General features: G+C 35.3%; 1 protein-coding gene across 9 annotated transcripts in view; it reads left to right on the top strand.

Annotated features, from left to right (window-relative positions):
- The window catches only part of ADGRL3 (adhesion G protein-coupled receptor L3), a 730953-nt gene that overhangs the window by 80780 nt on the left and 629066 nt on the right, over positions 1 to 21107 (top strand). Inside the window, exon 1 of one of the 9 annotated variants that reach the window (XM_072940762.1) lies at positions 11947 to 11966. The exons of the other annotated variants lie outside the window; for them this stretch is intronic. The gene's annotated coding sequence lies outside the window, so the exon portion shown is untranslated. Of the gene's footprint in view, positions 1 to 11946; positions 11967 to 21107 lie in introns of those variants that run through there. 9 annotated transcript variants of the gene reach the window in all.

Raw genomic sequence — 21107 nt, forward strand, 5'->3', positions numbered from 1 at the left:
GTGGGAGTGAGGAAGGTAGATTCATAGGGCTTTTAATTTTGTAACACCTTATGAGTTTTTGAGTAACTTTTGAATGATTTGTGGCTTCATTAAAGAGATCCCAACACCTTTTATGTATAACATAGCAAATTCTTTTTTAGTTCTTATACTTATACATCTTTGTATCTTATCTGACACTGCCTAGGTGATAGATTTAAAATAAATAGCATTGATACAGATAAAATCTGAAATTCCACAGTAATTGAGATTTGATTTTGATCTTTAGATTCACAATTTAAACTTAAGGAATGGTTGGAACTTGTTGCCTGGAGTGTGACAACCGGTAGTGACTTCATTCACTTACAATTACTTGGCAGATCCAAAGATTTTATTATTCATTGAAAGACTGAATGTGAAGGACTTCCTCTTAATATGAAACATAAGTTTTCATACTGGAGACTGTTTTGTTTAATCATGGTCCAGCTACTTTTCATACTGGAGGCCAAATCTTTTTTTGTTTGTTTGCTTGTTTATTCATTGTCCAGCTACTTTTTCAAATCTACACTGTTCTTCTTTTGTAATATGTTCTTATGCCAAAGACAGTCATAGTAGAAGGTTACGTTTAGGTAAGTAGCCAGTCACACTTTGTTAGGGTCTTCTGTAAGGCCACCAATAATTCTATCACACATTACCTAATACAGTTTGGAAAAATAAAAGTATTCCTCTCTGTTTCCTTTGTGTTTATGTTTTCTTGCAAGTTAAGTAACAGATGTGTAGCTTGAATGTATAGAAATTGATTAGCCTTCCTGTTTGTGATTATAGCTCCCTCTGGCTTGATGGCTAAAATTCAGATTCCCCAGAATTGCCTGTTCAGAATGGAGCGTTTTTCAGGCCTCTCCCTTGAGTGGTGCTCATGAACAGAACCTTCAGGTTCTTCACTTCCAGCTTCTTTCTTTTCTCACCTTTTCTTTTCTTTTACCCTCTCTTGATTTCTCTTTCTCTCTCTCTCTCTCTCTCTGTTTGTTTGTTTGTTTGTTTCTGTTTTGCAACAGCTGCTTCAGGTGCTGATCACCTTAGCGAGATTTGCCTGTGTCTGTCCCTTCAGTTTTGCTGATCACAAATTCTGTGACCTAGGAAATGAGACATTGCTCACCCTATTTGCAACTAATATTCAGAAATGGTGCAGATTCTTTCTTCATTTCTCCAGAGTACAATGGAGATCAGAATATACTGGCAAAGTTCAAGGATAACAAAGGAAACACACACACACACACACACACACACACACAGAGTAATTCACAGATATTGTTAAAGAAATCTCAGATCTCAAAGGCTTATCTAGCTCCTTACCTGTTTCCAAAACTCCAGGATAGCTTACCCTACCAAGTACAGTACTTCAGGCGCAAACCTCAGTACCTCTACCTTCTGGCTTAATCAGAGGGGGCCATGCCCACATCCTTAGCTCCCCTAATGTGGAAATGATTCAGAGTGTGAAGGTCCATACTCCAAAGCATCCTTTTCCATTTAGTCTTATAAGTATGTATGTAACCATTCCTGCTGCATCCACAATTATAAGATTGTGGTCCTGTTTTCAATGCATAATCAAACCCAGTACATTCTGTCTTGTTTATCCTTGATAACAGAACTTGCCCATTTCAGTGTCTTTCCATGGCTTGTTAATTGATGTGAAGTGACATTTTAACTGGAGTCTTTACTCCAGATCTCCTGCAAACAACCACTTAAACAAGCACCAATTTTTAGTCATAGGGCTTTCTCCAGAAGTAACAAAACACCATAACATTGTAACACATTTAAAGAGTATTAACTCATTTAAAAAATGTAACCAACTTCCTTAACCAAAGTCCACTGACTTCCCTTCTGAAATATCTTCACCAGGTGATTTTACTGTTTTTAGGTTTCCCACAAGAAAGAATTGGCAGTTATTTGCTTTATATTCCCCTAATAGGGCCAGAGTCTGCACCCATAGGTACAGAAAATTATATGGCAAATACAAGTTAAAGCTCAGCACCTACTCTTTATCAAGCCATCTCACTGCATTGCTCATAAGCTGCAAATGAGTGATGGATCTGGAGATACATCTTATCTTTTTCTAAAAGTATGCAGAGTTTTTATTTATTAATCAGTGTTTTTGACTACCAAAAAAATTGGAGGTTTTTTTTTATAAAAATATTTTGGTTTAATTAATATCAAAATTTTAGAAGTCCATAACTAATTGCTCTTAACTGAACTTTGCCTAGCTGCAAAAGTAATTGGAGGGATCTGTTCAAAATTTCAGAATTGGGATATTCATGATCATATTGGGCAATGGAAGAATTCCCCTTGAAAGAATGTGTGCTTTCCTTAAAACACCTAAACAAATGGTGAAATTGCACCATATTGTGGTGTGGTGGGAAATAAAACTGAAAAAGGCATCAGCATATGTGAACTGTTCATGTTTCCTTTCCTTCCTCCCTTCTGTCCCTTCCTCCTTTCTCCTTCAAGTTAGCCTTCCTCTTTTAGTTCTCTGTATTTTTTTGTGTGCATTTTACCAATGGCTTTGTTTAATCTTTCAATAATTATTTAATGATCTTAATGTTAAAAAATAGGAATTTGTGAGATGGTTGGCTACAGGTAGATGGGTATGATTTCTAGCAATGAAAGAGAAAGTGCTTAATGTGTAGAGAAAGAAATATGACCCTGGCTTTATTTAATATAATGCTTTAACCAAGTGGGATACCACATAGAAAAAGACCACGTCTCTAGATGTTAATTACAACAGAATAATTTACCACCTGCATTGATTAAATCAACCTTTAAAAATTGAGCTTCTCTTACTAATTAAAAATGCAGAATATTGATCAATATATGGAAGAGCTGAGCTACATGGTTCTCATCCCTGAGGTAACTGCTGAGTTTCAGGTGAGATATATGTATCACTCTCACACACACAGTGAGGGGTAGATGTGTATAATTCTTACAATTTATTTGTCAGTAGCTAGAAATAAGTAATTTTCCTGATGTTAAACTTGACAAAATATATTTTCTAAAACATAAAGTGTTTATCAGCACTTTTTTTCAGTTTTCTTGACTATGCACCTAGATTGCCCATAAGTCCATTGACTCAATCTCTCAGGTATTTGGATTTTCATTGAGCAGCGTTGTCCCACAGTCACATTTCGCAAAACCAATGTCAGTATCTTGCTAGGTGCTCTCCTGGGCCACTTGGTAAAGGGGTGGTGAAGCAGGACATTCACTGTTGTAAACAATGGAAAACATGTGTTCTCTAACCTCACTTTTAATCTATTCTTGCCTTAGTTAGAGGTTTAAAAGAAGCCAGTTTGGAGCCTGGTGCTCTGCTAGAGATTGTTGTGGGTTCTGTGAAATGCTTTGTCCTTTTGGTGCTCCCCTTACCCTGCGGTGAACTTGAATTCATTAATATTGTACCATTAAGAATGGAGAGCGGGCTGGTCCCTCTTAGGAGATTAAAGCAATCATTTGCTTTGCCTGCCTGACAGCTTTGACTTGGGCTTCTACTTTGCCTTTCCTTTTCCTTTTTCTTCTTTCCTCCAGCTCATGCATAGGAGAACTACAGAAGGGTGTTTAATTCCCTCAGAATCCTTAAAAAAAAAAAAAAAAAAGAAACAAAATCCTAAATATATTAAAATACTTTGATTTATTCTGCAGTAAAATTAATCCCCTTTGTGGTCAACTATTTCACAGCATCTTGGCATGGGGATATATAGTGTGTTTTTAAGAATACAATTATTTGAAACTTGATTTATCTTTTTGGCTCAAATATGTGAACCCATGGAATATTTCACATGGATTGCAGTGCCAAATTCATGTCATCCTCGTGAACAAAACAATGAAATTTGTTTTTTGATTGCAGTATAGAGTCCCTTATTTAGTGCTGTTTACAGCAGTTAAGATTTTTCACTTTGTTATGAAAGCCAGCTGGCTTTGGCAATGAAATTTTTAAACAATGTTTGATTTTTGACAATCATCTTCTTTTGGAAGTCAAATTGAAAAGTATTTTCTAGAATACTTTCGAGCATTTCAGATGATGACAAAAGTCATTAAATGAGAGAAGATAAATTCAGTCTGACACATAAGATGGTATCTGTATAACTAAGGCAATTGATTGAATTATATATTCAACAAATGAATTGGGAAACTATGCAAATAGAAAATAAAATATTCAGTGCAACATGAATTTTTCCCTCCTTTGTATGCACAGATAAACCTTGCGGATGGTTGTAAATTCTTATGTAAATTCATCATATTCATTGATTTTTTTTAAATGACATATTCTTTCTAGAAGTCCTAATTTGAATAACAAAAGGGGAAAAAAACCGCCAAAATTCTATCCACACATACATACACACTCTCTTTTAGGTGTACAATGTTGGGGATAATATTTCTTTCAAAGTTATAAAATCTATAATTTTTCTTTTTAAACAGAGGTCACTAGTTTTATGCACATTTCCTTCTTTTTAAATTTTACCCTCTTATTTTTGTTAAACAAGATGTCTGTATTCTTTAGTAATCATTAAAGTCAATTTATGAGAAGATAAACAGGTCCAACTTTACTTTCACTGACTCATGTTTAATGATTGAATATCACCAACAGATATGGGGCTCTTTTTAGTAGGGATTTTCCATATGTAGAAAAGACCATATTTTCTGTCTTGAGTAGAAAATACATTTTAATGCACCAAGGTAGAAACAGCCCAAGCACAAAATATTTGTGGATCTTGCAGTCATCCTGTAGAAGTGTAGTGGTATAGAAGTTGCATTTTGATGACCATTTGCCTTCTTGAACATCTTAGGATTTTAGTAATAGACAGCTACTAACGCAGTCATCTTCTGTGCTATGGCCCTGCACCAAGAGTATAAATACGTTTGATGATGTTGTTAAGGTGACACATCCTGTTCCAGTATATTGACGTTTTCATTTTAATGCATTATACCTGTCTGGTGAGGATAACTTTAATACTCTCTTGAAACATTAAAAAAATTACCTGGTAAGTAAAAATGTCCATTTTAACGGACTAGAGGTAATTTAACTTACTGTTTTATTCTGTATTGTAGAAAAATGATTGTTTGAATAAATATTACTGTTTTGTGTACATTCATTAAACGACAATAATTCTATAAGCAGCTTTCTGAATGGTAATCAGAAGCATAGAAATTTGGCGCCATGCTTGTGTGGCATTTTTTTCAAAGGTGCTCTTTATAGCTCTACCTCTACAGGAGAAATTGATATTATAGGATTTGGATTCAGATGAGAAAAACCTATCCTTGAGGAATAATACCTATCTTACATAACTTTAGTAAGCTAGAATAAATTGTTTAAATGGTTAATGGTTGAGATATATTTTTTATTGAAGTGTAGTTGATTTACAATGTTTCATTTGTACAGCAAAACAATTCAGTTATACATATGCAATATACTCATATATTTCAGATTATTTTCCATTACGGCTCATTACAAGAACAAATAATTTTTAAAGTTACCCAGCAAACCCCCCTTACAAGTCTTTAGCTAGAATTAGGGCACATAATAATTCCTAGCTGAAGACCGATGTGTAAATAAACATCAGGGTATTCACCACTCATAGCAGGGACTGTGCCAGGTAGAATGTGACTGAGAACAGCTGCATGGCCAATGTCTGCCACATAGTTGCTTAGAGTAAGTAAGAGACAGCTTCTTTTGTTTTATGTAGAATCATGGAAGTATGAGACTAACCCATACTGAAGACTTTGTAATGAAACCCACTTTTTCTGCTTTAGTTCTTATGCTTTTTTGATTGCTCTGAATCTTTGGATAGTGTCATTTTAATAAAATATTTAATATAATGGAAATTGGTTATGCTAAACTTGTTATCCTTGCTTCTTTCTTCAACCAAGGTGCTAATAATGAAAACAGGCTGGGTCAAAATAAATTATGCAAAAATTAAAGTAAAATGATCATATATATACACACGGAATAAGATACATACCTAGATATGTGTTATGGAGGTATGCCTTTCCATGGTGTAGCACAACTGAGGAAATTTAGTAATTTAAAATAGCCACATCATGTTTTCCTTTCATTTGCTGATTTCCAAGCTTTTCTCCTTTCATAGGCTCAGATACCACTATCTTTCCATTCAAATTATATGACTAGTGCAGTCTATTAGCAAGAAATGCTTTAGATATGTTTTCACCCGTAAAAAATATTAGTGTCTTCCCAGAGAGATGTTTGCTTATAACATTTCGCCCACCTTTCTCTTTTTCTCACTGTATCTCTGGCTAATAAGAAGCTTATCATTGTACCAGACTTAAATGATTATGACATAAATATTTTGTTTCGCTGGTCACTTCCAACATTAGAAGACAATGAACATGTTGCATAGTCAATTCTAGAGATATACATTATGGCAATGATTGTCTTTATGGCATGGTCATAATTTATATGAGAGTAAGGCACCCATTTAGAGATAAGTTCTAACATAATAATTTTTTTTCTCATGCTATCAGAATCAGAACTTCTAAACCAATCTTTTTGAAACTTTTGAACGAGGCAAATATTTGGATGTTGCTATACCAAAGATTTTCTCCATGATTGTTATTTTTGGTTCAGGTTAGAGAAATTAAAAAACAAACAAAAAAAGGAATAAAGGCAAATTTAGTGGTTCTTCTACAATGTAAGATAGTAATAGTACACTTGAGGACAGAGTGTCCAGGCTAGTAACCCAGCTGACCACTTATGAGCTGTGTGACCCTGGGTCACTTGCTTTAGCTCTTTGTTCCTCAGATTACTTTTCTATAAAAATGAATGTTGTGAAGATTTAATGAAATTACCCATGTAAGCACTTAGCATACTGCTTAAAATATGGTAAGCACTTAGGAACTGTTAGTGGCTGTCATCATTTAATCTGTGAAACTTGTAGAAGTGATACTTAACATTATATTTTGAAAAATGGAGAACAAATAGACAAAACAAACCTCGCCTTTGATTACTAAAGAAGCATTGTGGGTCTTCATGTGTCCATGGAATATTAGATTATACTTATGAAAAGACTGAACACTCATTAGGCTCCATGACTATATCCATCCTAGTCAGTCACAATTTTTGTAATTTTCCCCCAAAATTTAAAGGAGATTAATTTAGAATAGATGACCTCTTGGAGTTGTCATTCATGTATTATCGCAACATACAGCTGGTTTTGCCAATAAAAATTAAAATAGTTACCTGTCAAATTCAGCATTCTAATTTTATGGCATTGTCACATAATTAAAACATGAATGTGTTGACATATTTTGTCTCCTTATTTATCTATGTTTACACGCACAGACATGCACACATAATGTTAAGGAACACAAGACTATAAAATTATTTTCATCCTCACATGTGATTTTATTTACAATGAGGTGGACCTTGATTGACCATTGATTAATTTCCTGTTTTCCCGGTTGTAAATCTGCAGCACGTTATTATTTTTTTAGCTCCAGAGGTTAAATTTCTAAATAAAAATAATGCAACAAGTTATAAGTGAATAAGCTTTTTAAAAATGTGAATACTTGATTTCTTAAAAATGGACTGCTACCTTTCCTTTAAGTCACTTAGGGACACTAGTGAAAATACTGATCTTGACCAAAAGGGGAATTTAGAAGTTGTGAAAGAAAGATCATTGTCCATGCCACTGTGTTTCCTTGTAAATAGCAACTGTGCTGTAGTTATTTTGAATTTCAAAGGCTTAAAATTTTACTTGGGTTCATATACGTGTGTGTGTGTGTATTTGAGTAAATGAATGGATGGTTTAATACAGAGGCCAAACAATAACTTCTCATGAAAGATGTTATTTGCCCTTATATCATTTTCAGCATATAAAAAATCACTGCTGTCAAGACAGGAATATAACATGAAGACATAATGAGAATAATATAATGACCGTTTTAAAATTATTTAGGAGAAGATTTTGTTTCCTTTACATCTAATTTGCATTCTGTAGGCTAAGTCTTTACACTGTTTATGGTAGGACAATTTTTTTTGCAAGTTGAAAATACACTGCTTTTCTTCGTTGAAAGCATCAGTTTTAGGCTCTGACATTAAAAATTGGAGTTTTAATCACTGTTAATTTTTGAGTCATGCAATTAAGAAAGGAGGAGCAAATATTGCCCCCGTTAGAGTAGAGTGCATGAGATGGAAACGGTGTTTCTCCAGTGTCCATTGACTGGTATAAAGTTTGTAGGGTCAAAAGTACAGAGCCACAGTTAATATTGAAGTCAGCATTGATCTCAATGAATAAACAGATATAATGTATAGAGAAGCCAAAATCTCTTATAATTAAAACTACCTATGGGGCTTACTGAAATATTCTTATTTTTCATTGTGACTGAAGTATAAATTATCATTCTGGAATATGTAATCTAGTTTATTTAGTTCAAAGAGAAAGTCCTCTAAATTTGATGGCAAAAGGAATATAATAACACAAAACAATCGCCGGGAGTTTTGAGGTTACAGTTTATAAGACTGTTAACATTGACTGTAGTTTTCTGGAAGGCACAGGTAGTGTTTGGGAATCAGATTATTGTTCAACTAGATGGCAATGTTGCATCATTGCCTGTAATTACCTTTTGTTTATATGGAAACATACATGTGTGTGTAACTGTGTATCCATAATTTGAAGATTAAAAAAAAAAAGCCTGTGAATCCTAAGACTGCCTGTAGCATAGTCCCTTCATGACTGTGATAGCTCCAGTGAGTGCATGGTGCTATTGGAATGAAGAATCCAAGTGCAGAGGGTCTGCCTGGGGGCTTTTCTTTGTTAATAGCAAAATAAGAGACCTGGAGTCAAAGAGGGAAAATCCTGAAAGCCGGGAGGTAGGTGGAAGGCAGGAAATAATCTAGTTCACAAAGGTGAAGACCTTCAGATGCTTTTCTGTATTCTCTTTGATGCCTTTTCTCAGCGTGCTCCTGGTCTTCAGATTGCACTGCTGGGAAGGTAAATAGAATCTTCTTGACTCACAACCAAGACTCATTTGAACAAAATGTGTACCTGAGTGACTTGACTATATCTTCTGACCTGTCATTTCCTGGGATCACCTGTTCAATTTGAGGCCTCAACAGAACAGTAAGGAGGGATTTCACAGACTCTTCCAGTGAACCTTCTCTGGTGCCTCTATTACAGTCCCAAATATAGCTAGTTCTCAGACACCGAACACTTGCTTCAGCAAAGCAAGGGGTGAGCAGGAAACAGAGTTGGCAAACTGCTGAGACACATGATGTAGCAGCTGGAGGTTCTGTGAAGTGGAAGACACCAAAGTCAAGCCCAAGCCCTACTTATACTGAGGGAATAAAACCACGGAGCTGACTCTGCAGAAGGAAGAGTGATGATGTCTGGAGTGGAGGGAATAGTTGCATTCCCTTCCTCTTTTGTCTTTTAAACCATTAATTCTCCTTAATTACGTTGGTAATTAATTACTTTGGTAATCGAGGGATCTCCCTAAGACATGGTTTCTGCTATGTTTATCTTACATTTGATTGTTGAATAAAGCCTTCTTGATTCGCTTGCAAACCATATGATTTAAAGCATTGCCCAGACAGGTGAATTTATTTTCGTTTCCTCACAATGATATCAAAACTCTACCTTTTCCTGTAAATGGAAGTATATAAATAGCTGAGGTGCTCAGAATTTAGACTTATGACTTACTTTACTTGTTATGATATGCATACACAGTTGTGCTGTAGCAAACACCTTACCTATGTGTTTGCGTCACATCTGCATTCATTAATCAGAAATTAATAGACTCAGATAAGAATATTCTGATTAATGCTACACTGGGGATAATACTTAGAAGAAAGTGACAAAATAGGGAATCATATTCTATTGGCCTCAAGTATTTGTTTACTCAGTGTTTAATAAGCAAATCTAATTTTAAGTCTGTTAATTAAGAATTCAGATCTAGCAAGTAGTAAGCATTGAGGAGGATTCAAACAGCGTGGGATTAATTTTAATTCCTAGCTCTGATCTTCCTAGTTGTGTTACTGGAGCAAGTAACTAAATCTCTCTTTGCCAGTTTCTTCACTTTATAAGTATGAAAAGCTCTCTTGTGCTTTTTAGGGATAAGAACCTAAGATAAGGACTTAAGAGTTTTGCACAGCGACTGGGACACACTGTCACTTACCCACTCTAAGGCCTGTATTACATTCATATTTTAACATATCTGAAAATAGATGCATCACAATATCTGATATTCTATCAGTTTAATTGGCAACATGTTTTTTTCCTTAATGGTACATAAAATTATGCTCTATCTTATAGTCAGAGGCATCTAATTTTTGTTTTGAAATACGATTCATAAAGTGGTATCTAAAAATAATAGTCTGCCCTTGAGTGAGAGGTAGCTTAACATCTTATAGATATGGGAATAGGTGTTCCTTGTTAGCTCCCTTTCTTTTTCTGTGGAACCGCTATTTGGTGTCCTCGGCCACTGTTCAATACTAATGACCATTCAAGTCTCAATCTAGGCTCCTTCTTTGATTTTCAAATTAAATATATATATGAATTATTTTTGATTAATAAAATGTAGACATCACAAATGTAAAGCAAATAATAAAGGTACTGAAATTTTTGTAATGAAGCAAGTTAGTAATTGTTATGATTTTGCTGCATATATTTTCACACCTCACAATTGATCTCTGCTTAATGCATAGGGGTGAAAAAAAGAAGACTCCATCCAGTCTGGACTTGATAGTGTATGTTATGTGTTCTTAAATGGACGTTTTCATAGCTTCTCATCTAAGATAGACTGATTTTTGTGGCTGTATAGCATGGATGCGTGTAATTACTATGTGCAGTACACAAAGGATGCTGTGAAATAGGGGCTATTTAATTTTTCTGATAAGAAACAAAATCAAAGTTACCTTCATAACACTGTTTCTTCTGTTGCTTTGGCAAACGATGTGATGAGGGAGGCTTGAGTGCCGCAATGAAAAATCAGGATCAGAACGTGACAGGTTGAGAATCCCAGGAAATGAAACAGAAAGTAGACTGACTCTTTGCTGAGAACACATCTCAGGTTCACTTCGAGTCTGGGGCTGGCAACAAAGACAAACTCATTGCCCTTTCATGTAAACCTGGTCACGAGGGAGCTTTTTATACCCTGGTGTGCCTTTCAGCAGATTTGTAAATTCAGTTGGTATATGAAATAAAAATCAGTATTCGGGAGTGAGTGCCTTGCTTTATGCTTTGGTAGATAAATTGCTTAAGGATTTACAGTCCATCCACAGTAAGGATGATATACACTGGATTAGAATTAAGGGATTTATTTGGTCTCCTTTTCCCAGAAAACCAAGATTACTTCATGTCAAAACAGTGTCTTGAGAAAGTGTAAATAACAAAAGGCTTTACTTGAAACTTCATTTGGAAATGAAGACTGTCATATTTCCAAAATAAATTATCATTATAAGGTACGATTTTGTGTACCTGTATTTCTAAAGGTAAGTAGCTTGCTTTACACAAAGCAAAGCTTGTTAAATTATGTTTATAAAATATTACTTTGTCAAAGTAGCAGTGCTCAAATATGTAATTTATGTCTATTCTTTAGCTCATTACTTTAAAGTTACATTACTTATATTTATGTAGTTAGTGATGCATTAGGCTGGTATATCTGATACATTCATATGATTTGAAAACTCTAGCCAAGGCATTTCAAAGAGGGAAGATCGGTTTGGTAGCAGTTGACATTCCCCCGACGTCTCCTTAAGAGACCATAAGTAACATAGAAACAGTGGATCAGTGTGCAGCACTGTAATTGATATTGCTTGTTGTGCTCTTTGCATAGGTAACAGTTTGTTGTATTCTATTTCCTGGATGAAATGGATAATTCTGACCTCTGAATGGCTACCTTGGAGACCATTACTGAAGAGATACCAGAGATGTGTTTGGTGTCCCTTCAATCGCACTGAGTCAGTTCATGAGTCTGGCTCTATGTCTTAGGTAATATATGCCAAATCACAAGTTTCAAGCCTTTGTCAGTGGAAGGGGGATGTTTATATGTATCTTGCAAACCTATAGGAAAAAACAAAAACATGGAAAGTTAACTTCTAATTTATTAATGGCGATGATAAAAGTCTGCTGCGTGTTTAGTTTCTACCTTGAATTTTTGTAGAGTGTTAGGGTACAGTTTTTATTCCCAACAGATGAATTTTCTTCCCTCTGTTTTTTGCTGGAATCATACCCCTTTCATTGACGGCACAGGGGAAATGAGTCCTGGGGAAAAGGGGGGCTTTTGAGTGAGGCAGAACCTTGTCTTTTTCACCTCAGTCAGATTACTCCATTCTCTCATTTCTGATGTGAGGATACAGGGGAGAAAAAATATTTTTCCCTCTACCCTTCTGAGTTCTTAGCTGAGACCCCTGTAATGAAAGCAGGTTAACAAGACAAAAACAAAGGAAGTTTATTAACATGTATCCCTCGTGCATCCATGTGAGATACTTAGGAAGAATGAGTAGTAACTCCCTGAGGTGGCTTAGAATTCTGTCTTGAATACCACCCTCATAAAGAAAGGCTAGGGGTGCAGGCCTGCATGCTGGGGAGAGCAGGGGATTTTTAGGAGAGAAGAATTGGCCTTTAGAAGGACAGATGGAGGAGGTATGATAGTTTGTGACAAAGAGTGTCTGGGTGTGGTGTCAACTTCTGGTCTCTTCTGTGACAAGTGTTGATCTTTCCTTATGATCGAAGTCCCAGGAAGGGGTTTATGACACTGAGTTCTTCCTGGAGGGTCTGTCATTTTGTAGATGAGGGAAGTTCAGAGAAAGCCTCTCCCTGCAGTGGCTGTTTTGCTGGGCCTGCAGCTCCCAGTCATCGGTGTTCCACGTGGGCACCCCACGTTCCACGGCAGCATCATTTGGGGTGAGATGTCCTGAACTCCTGTAGTCGTATTTTGAGGTGTATACTCTGCTACACTTCAAGGGTCTGCTTTAATTAACTTAGGAGTTTCTTGTGAGGGTTAAATAAGGTGATGCCCTCTGGAATGCTCCTTGGTACTCATACCACTATTCCCAGCAGCAGCAGCACCGTCCAGTGTTAGAAACCTTATCCGTTGCCAGGCCTTCTGCTATGTGTTTTGTTTGTAGAATCTTGTATAATCCTTCTAGTAGCCATTTTACACGTATGAAAACATGTAAGAAGAACCAGCTCCTCAAGCTCACATAGTTGGTGCATATCAGAGCCAAGAACTCCAGCAATTTAAAAAAAATAAATTTTTGGTAATTTATGGCACTTTTGTTGCAGACGAATTTGAGTATGTGTTCTAATTCTTAAATATTCTGGAATTAATCATTAAGCTGTCATGCAGAAGTTATTTAAATGGTTCCTACATCTATGTGTTTTTTGTTTTTTGTTTTTTGGGTTTTTTTTTGGCAAAAGCATGAAGATATTAAGAAAGCTGTCGTGAGAATAGCAATAATAACATTAAGGGGGATAGAATCAGATTAATTCCATTTATACCGTGTTAACCAGCTTGCATTTGTGAGCCATCTACTTGGGTGGACAAGCTGCTCACTGTGTTGTGCTGGGAGAGATAACCCCTAATTCCTCTGTATCCTGTTTTTGAATCATTTCATTAAACAAAAGCCTTTGAGTCTTCTTTTGTTGTGGAGAACAAATGGTTAGATTTTAGGAACTGTAGCTACTTTTGTTATTCACGAATTCCAGAGCCTTTCAGAATTTATCATTCACATTCTCAGCTCTGCACACAATCAGTCATTATGTCAGCAGCTGCCCGGGGAGCCGTACTTCAGTTCATTCAGCCAAATAATAACCATCAGGACAACCATCGCTACATTAAAAATAATAATAAAATTAAATCCTTAAATAGCGGAGTTCTTTACTTCTGTAGTTAAAAATTAATTACTTGTATTCAGTAGAAACCCCATTGTACATTTTGACAGGAAGGGAAAAGCAGTATCTGTGTTGAAAATTAAACTTATTAGATTGGTATGTTTTAATAATAGGGAAGGTTATAAAGGGTTCCATTTCCAAATAAATGACTTCCAATGATTTATTATAGGCGACCATAACTTAATCAGATGTTGGCTTTTGTTTTTGTAGTTTATTGAGTGAGCAATCAAAAATCTGTAACCATTAGAGTAATCATATATTTTGAAATAACTTTAGTGCACACACATACTGGAGTCCACTTTTCTCCATTCATGATAATAAGCACATTACATATGGAACATTTAGCTTGCTTTTGAATATGTGATACAATTTATTTGTGATTAGATTATTACGAAAATGATTATTTTAAATTACAAATTACAAGTTCTTCGTCTTTCTCCCACTCTTTACAGCCTCCCTGTCTTTTTTCCCCGTTTTCTGTGATGTGTCACGTTCCGTGGTATATCACTGTTCAGAACATTAAAGTAACACTTCATATATTGCAATCAAAGCATAAGTATAAATATTAATTTATACAGCATCACTCTGAGGCTGTGTCAGGGACACTCTCACAGAACTCATTTGTGTAATGTCAGGTTCTCCTTATTGAAATGTCCTTGATCGTGTTCTTCTCTGCTGGTGTCTTAAATGAAAACCCATGTTTTTGTCAGCATCCTCACTTAATTTCCTTCTTATTCTAGAAATAAAGGAAATGAGATGTAAGTGCTGACTCAGATGATCAGTTTGCTGGCAATTTGCTGTAAAGTCAGGTATGGAATTAGAGGCATCAATCTATGCACATTATTGCCACCTTTTGCTGAAAACTTTACATCTTTGGAAAGATTTGTTTTACTTTTGGAGTCAGTATCAACTTGAGCAAATGAGGGGCGTTGGGTTTATTTAAATTCAATTTTGGTTATATGAAAAAAAGCTGCCTGTGTCAGAGATGACCTGAAGACTCCTTTTTCTTTGATGTTCGTGAGGGCTATTGTTAAGAATCTGGATAACTTTCCTCAAAGATTTATGTTGTATATTTTCTCAATTATTGGCAAAAGCTTAATAATGAACAATTTCACTGTTCATTGGCAAATCCAGCGTAATAGATGTGATTTCTTAAATGGTTACCAAGAAAATTTTAGTGTTTATAGTAGAAAATGTATATGGTGTCCTTTATTATTAATATTATTATTATTACCTTTCAGGTTTTCGCTTATTGTCTTATCATCAAATATTGAGATCCAGTTTTCTTTTTTTCGACAAGCATAGCATCTTGTGGAAGAGTGGATTTTTTATAGGTTTAAGAATACATTCAGCTTCTACTTATTAATACTGGATAGTTCTCTTACTTTATTTTAATGAAAGAAAATTAATTTAATTGAAATTTAACAACTTCTTAAAAGTCATGTTCACTGACTGAGTAGCTCATTCTCATGTATAATGCCAGTATTTTACCTCTGTTTAATCTCAAGTTACCCATGTTGTGGTCTTCATTTAGTGTTTCAATGCATATGTTTCTAAAGGGTTACTATCATTTTGCAAATGCTTTAAAACCTGCCAAACAAATATACATGCTCTAAATGCATAAATCTTCCAAACAATCTGATGCAGGATTAATATGAAACTGGAATTGGCCAGCCTAATGAATGCCAAGCTTAATGTACAATCTATTTTTTTGAATAAATCATACAGGAAAATTGCAGAGTGTGTAAATTACATGGCCATCATAAGTCAATATTCTTTAGATTGCTCTGCCTTAGATAAGGGGTAGCACTACAGAGGCCATGACATATGACAGTTAGTGAGAGGAAAGCAGTTAAAGTGAGAGAGGGACACCCATTAAGGAGAGGAAATGTTTAGAAAATGATTATAAAAGTTGAGTACACAAATTACACATCCCTGAGCACTGGTTATTTAATGCAGAGTGCACGGATGAATGAGATGGCTCATGCTGGGTTTCATTCTGTGACTGTTACAGAATTCAGTTAAGATGTTTGGACTGATCCTGCACATTTGCCCTAATGCTTAAGAACAAATTCTCAGATCTCAGCATTGTTAAGGTAGTTTCTTAATAAAGATTTTGTACTCATTGGTAAAGCCATAGATCCTGGTCTCTGTTCTAATCTCAACTTGGTGTAAGAAAATGAACTTTCATGGAGGATACTGATCATCTCTTAAAGATATTTCACTATGGACCATCTAATTATTTTCCTATAAAAACATACTTTGTCATTCACTTGACATTTGGATTGACTAAATGAAGAACAGTATTAGCCAGAGATAAAAAGGTTGTGACGTGAAAATACTACTTTAAAAAATACTGTCTGTACTGGCAAAACAAGTTTTGTGAAGAGATGTGAAGACTTTTTTTTTTTTTTAAAGCTTTTTCACAGGATCAAATTAACTGCCAGGAAGTTTTGCCAAACAGATTTTAAGGGGAAAATCAGGCTATCCTAACTGTCCAAATGTTTTCTCACGTTTCAAACGAGCAGCTGCTGGGAGTCCATGCCAGTCATAAACCTTTCAGGCAGAATGTGAACAGCTGCCAATCTTGTGTCAATATTTTAAATTCACTTACAACCTTCTTAACTGGTATAAAAATTTCTTTCTCCCAAAAGGGCCTGCAGATAACTCTTTTTGATTCTTTGTCTCCTCTTACTCCCCTAGTGGTGAAATAGCCAGATAAGCAACTTTGGTAGAGAAAAGAGAGATTTCTTTGAATATTAGGAGTAAGAACAAATCTCAGTTTGTCTGTTGATGAGGACAAATCTGAAATAACAAAAATAATAACAACAGTGGGAAAAGTGTCAAAAATTGTAAGCCATGAATAGTTCTGCAAATACTTGTGTAATAAATTTATTTAGTTCTTACTGCTAGAGATTTTATTATTATTATTATTATTTTTTTTTGAAGAAGGAAAGTCCAGAATTTGACCTTCGGAAACTTAACAAATGAAGATTGGTAGAGGCAAGAAATACATGCCTAGAAATTTCTTTGAAGATAGCTATTAAGCTTAAACACTGGGGAGTAATTATCTACTTGACTCTTGGATTACAATATAAAGATTATATTATAATCTGTGGTCTAAAGGAGTTTTCTTTAAAGTAGATGACACTCAAAAGTGCTTCGAATTATTGCAGATGTAAATTGAGAGAAAAAGTGGCAGAAGATTATGTTTGAGATAAGACTGGATGAATCTTTGTTTCCTAGAGTAGGAGGATTTTATTACAAGGGTGATGATGGGTAATAGTAGGGTGAGAATAATGAAGGGAAGAGATGAAGGAATAGCAAGAGGAGGCCACTTGTTTGCTTGGAGAGTGACACTTTATCCAGAGCTCAAGACAGCAAAGTGAAGGCTAGTGAAGACTCTGAAGCAAACAGTTTAATTACATCCTGTCCTTGTGTGTTTTTATCTGACAAATATGTATAGGGGATGTTTTATTAAAAGTTGAACAGTTTGCAGAACTAAGCATTGTTTACTTCTTCTTGAACAACCTTTTATTTTCTTTTTCTCTCTTTTCTCCTTCCTTCCTTCCTTCCTTCCTTCCTTCCTTCCTTCCTTCCTTCCTTCCTTCTTTCTCTTTCTTTCGCCTAGCACTGAAAAAAATTCCTTTAGTTACAGGTCTTTTTTAGAAGATTTAATTCTACCTCTAATGTTTTGTTGAGTTTTTATTATTCAGGGCTTCAAAAACTGCTAGCATATATCATTATGCATTTTAATAATGGTTAAAAATATCCATAAAATAAAATTCCAACTCATTATTCATGTTCGATTATGAGATATAACTACAAGATAATGTGATTTTAAAAACCCAACTTCCAGAATTAGGACAATTAATGCAAATAAGGCAATTTTTGAAAATGGTCATTTTGGAAGACTTTACTCTTATTCTAGTGATCAGGATATTGCTAAATCAATTTTGAAGCTTCTCATTGGAATTATCTTTATAACCAGTAATGGATAAGAAAGTACATCCCACTGTTTTGCCAGAAAAAAGTATGAACTATTTCTTTGTCACTTTATTCACCTGGCTTGGCTCAAAATAAATTTAACTTTTCAAAAAATGAAATCTACTCTCCACAGATAGCAGTATACTCTAACATGTAATATGAACCTCATATGGACCCCCAAAACTTTAGTCTAACAGAGGTGCTAAATTGAAAGAGGGGTTCCAGTACTCTTTTTTAAATTAATTGAAATTGTGCTCTATTAGTATTGCATACATTTTTAGGCTGAGTTAGAAGGACTTACATTCCCTAGCATGTATAAATTCTAATAAGCGTTTAAAAAGTAAGTTAGCTTACTTTAGAATATCAACTCATGTAGCTATCCAAGTTTATAACTTTCCTGTATGGAGTTAACACATACGGTATTTGCTTCTTGGGAGAGTAGTGTGGATACTAGTTGTGTGGTAGTTAGATTCTCAGAGCCTGGGAGATGGAATGCCTACTTTGAAAGGCCAGCTTCAGTTTTTACTAGCTCTGTAATCCTAGGGGGAAAAAAAATCACTTTGTCTTCCTGTAATAAACTTCCTCCTCTGTATTTTGGGAATAATAATAGTGTCTCCTTTATAGGTTGTTTTAAAGATTAATAACTTAGTGCATGTGAAGTGCTTAGAATGGTGCCCTGAACATGGGAAATGTTATCCAAATAGTGACAGTTATTAAGTTAATACTGATAAAGTTGAATTTATCCAGTCTTTTTATTTTTCCAGCACTGATAAATTTAATGTTAAATGGTCCTATTTGTGATTTTCACCTGAAAATACTTGTGACAGAAACTGTTTCTAGAAAAGTACTGTTACATGACTAAATCTGTCATTTTCTTTGATTGTTTGGAGTCTTACACTTTTACAATAAAGACCAATTACTGAGATGTGTATATATTTTACATTTCAGGTTGCATCCTTAAATGTGTGAAATGTGGGATTTTTTAAGGTTAGCGCAGCTTTCATTCTCAGGGTTTTAAAGTAAGGGATTTGTGGTGAATTTTATGAATAGTTCCACAGGATATCTAGTGTAGTTTGATGCCCTCATTTTAGTTTAATAAATTTTAAAGAGTACACACTAGTTTTGGATGGTTCCATAAAACATGGATGTGGTGGAGAAATAAAGATAATATTAAACCTTGCAAAAATCACAGTTCAACCACAGCACAGACTCTCTGCTGTATTAACAGGCATCATGTTCAGAATCAGCAGATGATAATAGATAGCTTGTTTTTTCAAGGGTGTGAACATGTTCATTCTGTGCTTAGGTAGCAGCTGTGGCTGCTGTGCACAGATGTGACAGGCTCTCCAGGTAAATAGAGCCACAATGTTGTTTGTGTAGCTGCTGCTGATAATTGTAGAATCTGTGCGGTAGCCCTCCTGCCTGGCTCTTCTGCTGCATTCATAGTGGTAAAGACCTCGTCATGGGATTGGTTTTTGCCTTCAGGTAATTGATTCAATCCTTGTTTCTCGTTTTGTAGTGCAATGCATTAGATTTTAATCCAATAGTCGTGCAGCTCTGCTGGGAATTCCCACTGCACTCTGGTAGATGAAACTCTCCCCTTGCACTGCAGGTCAGGGGGCTTCCCGCTTGTTTGTTTATGTTACTGGATAAAGTGGTTAAATGCCCCACCCTCTTTGGGTTGTGCTACTGGAAGACTCTCCTGAATTGCTACAAACAGTGAGGAGGCCTTTTTTCAGAAATTTGATTTTGAAGCTTTGTGGCTGAGGCTTTTTACTTTGTGTTTGATCACACTTAGTAGTGTATGAACGTCTCTTCTGGCTTTTGTATGCTTGTTAGTGCTTTCTTCTTGTGTTTCTTCAGATTTTTGTTTTAGGTGGAGTTAATTGTGTGTGTGTGTGTGTGTGTGTGTGTGTGTGTGTGTTTGGCTTCTTTGTAATAACATGTTTCTGGTAATGTCTGTTTTAACAAGCTCCACAGGACCTTGATACAACTTCTCTTGGGTGTCTTCTTATGGATTTAAATCTCATAAACAAGTATTACTGCTATAGTGAGTGCTTGCCAAAATCTCGGAGCGTCATGGACCTTTGATAGGACGGCTTTTCCCATCTTAGGAATCACGTGAAGTGATCCTGACAGTCTTGAAAGTGAATCAGTTTCAACAGTGCAACACTGGTGCCAACCATAGAATCCTTTGTCTTTGGATTCTGCTCAAGTTGTAGGCAGAGAAAGCAGAGTTCTGGGTCAGATTTATTAAGTTACAGATTTATTAAGACAAGATTAAATTATTAAATTCTGAAGACAGATTCTGTTATTCAAAATCAAACACCCAGTGTTTGTTACCAATCATAAGTCTTGTGTCTTGTGTAAACCATTTGCAGGAATGATTTGGAGCACTTAATTCTTTGAAACAGCAGATGTTGCAAATGCCTTTTTCAGCTATCTTACTTTAAGTCTATAATAAACAGGATATACTTTAGTTACAACACTTAAATTGTGTATATCTTCCTTGGAAAAATGAGTTTTAATCTACATTTGGGTTTTCAGTGGTAGGATACGTGTAACAGAATTTCTACATTACTATATAGTTACAGAACTTATGTAGCATCTTGTACCCCTTCAGAGGAGAGCAAGTTTAAAGTAACAAAATACCTACATTATATATGGTGTCATAGAATGATTATAACGTCAGCGAGGCTTCTGTTTACATAAGTATGTGTGGTTGGCGTAGGAAATGCTAGAGTTGATAAGGTCTGGGACAAACTTTCCAAAAGGTTGGCTTTTATTCACCTTTAATGATTGTTGCCTTGAGGAGATGTGCCTTCATCAGATCTTCTGATTTTTAGGAGAAATAGGGCATCTAGATTTCCATGTGCATTTTCCTAGATTTTCAAAGTTGCCTACTAGTTCAAAATTTTTGATAAACATTTAACAATAAATGGTTCATGAAAGAAGACATGTATTGTTTTATAAAGTCTTTTGGTTTTCTAACTCCTGGATTAGCCTGAGTTTTACAAAAAACTGAGGCATAATTAACATAAAATATGCAGACCTCTTAAGTGTTCTCTTCAGTTATTTTTGACAGTTATATACAACGTGTGTGACCATCGTCTAAAACAAGATTTAGAACCTTCTCATCACCTAGACAGTTTCCTGGTGCCTCTTTCCAGTCAATTCCTCATCCCCCATGTGTGCATCTATTTTCTGGAGCTTTACTTTATTTTGTCTTATTATTATTTTTAATAGAGG

This window comes from Vicugna pacos, chromosome 2 (assembly GCF_048564905.1).
Source record: "Vicugna pacos chromosome 2, VicPac4, whole genome shotgun sequence".
Taxonomy (NCBI): domain Eukaryota; kingdom Metazoa; phylum Chordata; class Mammalia; order Artiodactyla; family Camelidae; genus Vicugna; species Vicugna pacos.